This window comes from Cryptomeria japonica, chromosome 10 (genome assembly GCF_030272615.1).
Source record: "Cryptomeria japonica chromosome 10, Sugi_1.0, whole genome shotgun sequence".
NCBI classification, from domain to species: Eukaryota; Viridiplantae; Streptophyta; class Pinopsida; order Cupressales; family Cupressaceae; genus Cryptomeria; species Cryptomeria japonica.
In genome coordinates, this window is record NC_081414.1 from 473,465,640 (window position 1) to 473,471,114 (window position 5,475).

Here is a 5,475-nt window from a genome sequence, read left to right on the forward strand (position 1 = left end):
CATGCCCCTGTCCTAGGGGTTTCTGATGATTTTTGAATCACAGGATAGCCTTTGTGTGTTCTACCAGTCTTGAAACTTCCAGCAACGATCAAATCCGAACCTATACCTGTAGCTAAAAAAGAGGGTTTTGGGTGGCTATATAGGGTTATGCCTTAGTCAAACCCTTGTTTTGGTGATTTCCACCTCAACAAATAGTTGATAATATACTAAAAATATGTGTGCTATAACTTTGTGTGTATGCAAGATCCTAAAACGAAAGCAAACAATCTAGAGCAACCCTAAAGAGTAAACCCTAATTGCTTATCATTGACAAACTAGATTCTCTAAATCTATGATGAAAAGTGATCTAAAGCATGAATATGAATCAAAATGAAGCTCATATAAAGACATGGAAACAACATGAAACCATACCCAACCCAAAGGGAGAGGTACAAGCCAATCTTCAATCGGTGATCTCCTATTGTTCTCCTACATCTTCAAAAGCCCCCAATTGATGAAATGATGCTTGATGAAAGTTTGATGGATAAATGTTGAATGTTGTTAAATACTTCAAAGATCTACTCTTTCACTGCAAAGAAGGCTCTTTATTCTCCAAAAATTTGCTCTTAGATTATTAGAAGAAGACCCCTTCAAATGAAGAAAGAGATCTCTTAAGTATGAAACCCTAGATCTTAATTTCATGTTTAGTCTGACCTAGGATTTGAATTTCCCACCAATATTTTTGGGTTAAGCATTATTATATCATAGGATTATGCTCCTGAAATTTCAAGAAAAAAGTCGAGGACCATGTGCACTTTCAACATGGTCCGACCAATTTTTCACCAAATTTTTGGGGCCATTAGATATGATGATATTAGAGTAGATCCCAAAGTTACAACTGATTTCAAGATGTTTTGATATGCGAAATCATTCCTTAAAGGTCAAAATAAGACATAATTAGGGTTTATGATTAAATGATTTATTGAAGGAATAAAAAGGGGCACACTTAGGATAAAGGGCCCAGTTTTATAACATGTGAAGAGGTGAAATATGAATTTATATTTAATTAAATTAATTAATTAAATGCTTAAAAGATATTATAAATGCAAGATGAAAAACACACTAAGGAGAGTGCTAAACTAAGTGTGAAATTGTATCACCCTAGAAAGGGTGTACAATTTAAGACACTACATTTAGCCCCCACTTTAGCGGTCATATGACACTACGTACATAAGCAAGCTAAAGTACAAAAAAAGTAAACATCATTTGAAAAAAAGAATATATCCATAAGTTTGTCGGACGAAACCCCCAGCGGTATCTGCAGTACACAGTTAGGACCCGCACCCTACAAAACCACATGTTATATCATAAAATTACCTGATGCTTACTAAGGAAAGTGATGAAATTCACGAGTAACTATATTCCCCCACTATTTTGGCTTTCTTATTAGTGAGGTGAAACAGGGTACCATGTTTACCACAACAAATTGGAATGAAAACATTGATGAACACGTTCACAAAAAGGCTTGGTTGTGCATCCAAGCGCTTTATGGAATTCATGCAAAGTGACAGGGTTAATTCATGATTCCAACGCTAGTGATGGTGCAAAAATTGAAGCTCTCTAGCTCAAGATATGATAGATTGAAAAAAAAGTGCGAAAATTGGGGTTTATAATAAAATCATAAAATGAAAAAGTGCATAACTCATAAATATGAAAGTGACACCTTCATTTGTCACTTTTTGACTTTTCGGCACTATTCACTATAGAGGAGCCAACTTATTCACCATCATGCCTTGACGCTGACCCGAGCAACCAACGTCGATGGAGATCTTGTGTCGGTCCCTACTCATCAATCGACCCTTGGACGAGGTGAGTTGACTTGTCATGGAATTGTCTTTTTCTTTTTCATGTTTACACTGAATTTGATGTTGAATGATGTCATTGCCAACCTCATGCTCATGCCCCCTGTTTGGGGACCATGACCTCCTAGGGCGCCATGGTCCTCCATAGGCACCCAGGTCTCATGAGGGTACCCTGGTCCTTCTAGGGTGCCATAGTCCCACCTAGGCTCCTTGGTCCTCCTAGGGTGCCATGGTCCCAAAGAGCACCTTGGTCCACTCAGAGCACCTCGGTCCCTATTTAGGGCAGCCAAAGGGCGCATTAGATCAGGCATCAGACAAATAGAATAGATTGATGATGTTTTATGTTGGATGATTACAATTGATGATTGATTATTGATGATTTGATATTTTGATTTGTAAATTCTTCCATACATTCAAGATCACACTACCCGTCACACCTTCCAGAGCCTTCAAAATCAGATTTCAAGGCTTACACCGGAGGAGAGAGAGTTACTTCATGTTATAGGATTATGGTATATGATGCTAATGGCGTTGATGGAGAGGTGGGATGTAGATACCTTTACATTCCTCCTGCCTATGGGGGATATGATGGTTACCTGTGAGGATGTATACCATATTTTGTGCCTTCCCATCAGGGGAAAGATTGTTAGATATCAAGTTGAACACTCTACTACTGAGTATAGGAGGGAGCAGGTCTACTACGTAGGGAGAGTGATGCCCAATGAGATGAGGGGCTTCATCATGGTTAGTTGCCTCTTACACCCTATCGGCGAGGTTCCACTGGGGAGGTGGCTCATGATCACTACCATTGCATCATTCGTGTGCCCCAATGGGTATGAAACCTACATGCATGGAGGTCTCACCTACATGATTAGGGCCATGGAGAGACATCGAAGAGTATACTCTTGGGTGGTGCAAGAGCACCTAAGGGTGAGCAAATACCCTTTTTCAACTTTGGCAATTTTGGCATAAGAACTAGTTCTAGTCCATTGGGTTGTCTGTTTGGAGCTTGTGGTGCATTTTTTTTTACTTCTTTGTGAAAGTTTGTGTTTTGGCAAGACTTGTCTCGATGAAACCGCCAGCGTATGGAGTGCTACCATCAACTATCGGAACCACCAATTTTACCCTATCCTAATGCCCCGATGAGTATGCATAAGGCCGAAATGGGTTGATCAGATATCGACGGAAGTGTTTTCCACCTACCCTAATAACCCGATGAGGTCATCAGTGGATTGGAACGAGTGGAGTGAGTTTGGAGTGGAGCCATCGGGTATCGGCAAGACTAGTTTTCATGTTGCCCGATAACCCGATGGAAAGGCATAATGTTTGGAGCACATCATCAGCTATCGACATAACATGTTAGGAGCTACATCGATAACCCGATAAGGAAGCATTTTGTTGGGAGCGCACCATCGGCCATCAACAAGAGATGTTTGATGCTACATCGATAACCTGATGAGGAAGTGCGCAATTTGTAAACTTTCATCGAAAATCGGAGGGAGTGTTTCAATGCTAACTCGATGACCCGCTGATGAAAGGAAAGAAAGTTATAGTCGGAAACCGATTGTGTCGAGTTCAATCTCGTTTGTCAGGGATGATTCATGACATGTCAAGGAGGCTATAAAGGACTCAATGGGCATTTTGTAAAGGGGTTAGAAGAAGGGGTAAAGATGGTGACCAATGCAGAATTGGCTAAGAAGGTTGAAGACCAAGAAGATGAAAGCCAATTTCTCAAGGAAAGGTTGGAGCAGTTGGAGCAGAAACTAGGTGTAATGGAAGTCAAGATAGTAGAAGTGAGTGGGAAGATAGATGAGAAGGGTAAAATGGTGGCAATGGAGGATGAAGTCCCTACACCAGACCCTGTTGTTGATCAAGAACCATTCTTGAAGGCTTTGAAGGCAATGAGTGGAAAATATTTGGAAGGAGTACCATTGTTTAGTGGCAAGATGGAAGTAGAGTTGGTAATGGAATGGATAGAGGGAATGGAAAATCATTTTGAGTGTGAAGTTGTGACTAAGGCCCAAAAGGTTAAGTGGCTAAGTCAAGAATGAGAAGTGCTTCCGTTACTTGGTGGAAGTTTATACAAAATGAGAGAGAGAGAGAGAGAGAGAGAAGGTAAGATCCCCATCTCTACTTGGAAAGGGATGGTAAACAAAATTAGAGAGACTTACCTTCATGAAGATTATGACGTGCAGTTGCATAGGAAAAGACAAAACCTAAGGCAAAAGGAATTAGATGTAAGTACCTACACTGAAGAGTTCTAGAAGTTGTGTCTATAGTCAAAAGTGATGGAGGATGAAAGCATCAGAGTAGCAAGATATCTTAATGGTCTGAGATGGAACATACAAGAGGAAATAAGTTACTTGAGTCCAACTACCGTTCACAAATGTTATCAGTTAGCTCTGAAAGTAGAAGAAAAGAATAAGAAGAAACATGAAGGCACCAGTAGAGGTAGAGGTAGAGGCCCTGGATATTATTTTTTTCATTGTTGACCGATTTATTAAAATGAGTCATTTTGTTCCCTGCAAGACTACACATGATGCTAGTTACATTGCACATTTATTTTTCAAATAGGTGGTAAAAATTCATGGGTTGCCTCTCAGTATAGTTTCAGACAGGGATGTGAAGTTCATGGGACACTTTTGGAACTCTGTGGACAAGACTGGGAACTAACCTTTCTTTTGGTTCTACTTATCATCTACAGATAGATGGCCAAACTGAGGTTATTAACTGAGTATCGGGTAATCTTTTGAGGTACTTGACAAAAGAATATGGACAGATGTAGGATCAAGTGCTACCATAGGTAGAATTTGCCTATAATGACAATGTCAATAGCACTACAGGTAAGAGTCCTTTTGAGATTGTTTATGGACTCCACCCATGTGGTTTTTGTGAACTTAGAGATTTAGGAAGCCTGGAAGGAAGAAGTGGACATGCAGAGGATTTCACTGTCTATGAAAGAGGTGCATGAACAAGTGCAGAAAATATTGATTGACGCTATGCAAAGGATTAAGGCTAAAGAAGATGAGGGTAGAAAGGACATTCAATTTGCAGTTGGAGACATGGTTATGGTACATTTGAACAAGGCAAGATTGCAGAAGGGAGTCCCTATTAAGATTCAGATGAGGAATAGGTCCTTGCAAAATTTTGGCTAAATATGGCTCAAATGCTTATGAGGTGGACTTACCCAAAAAATTGGAATTATTCCCTATGTTTAATGTCCAAGACTTGATTTAGTTTAAAGGTCTCGTACTAGTGAGAGATGGACCAAATCCAGAAGTGGGGACTACTCCCTGTGATATTCCAGTACCACCCATTTCTAAACCATAGGCGGAAAAAATTTTAGATTCCAGGGTGAAGAAGCAAATGAGGCATGGTGTGTATATGGAACACTTAATCAAGTGGCACAAATTACCTGAAGTTGAAGCCACTTGGGTTGAAGAATCCGATTTCAAAAGACTAGGCATTGATGTCGTCTTGTCATCCCTTGGGGGGACTTGATTTTTTTTTCTATGGGGAGTATGGTGCAGGAGCACCTAAGGGTGAGCAAATACCCTTTTCCATTTTGGCAATTTTGGCATAAGGACTGGTTCTAGTCCATTGGGTTGTCTATTTGGAGCTTGTAGTGCATTTT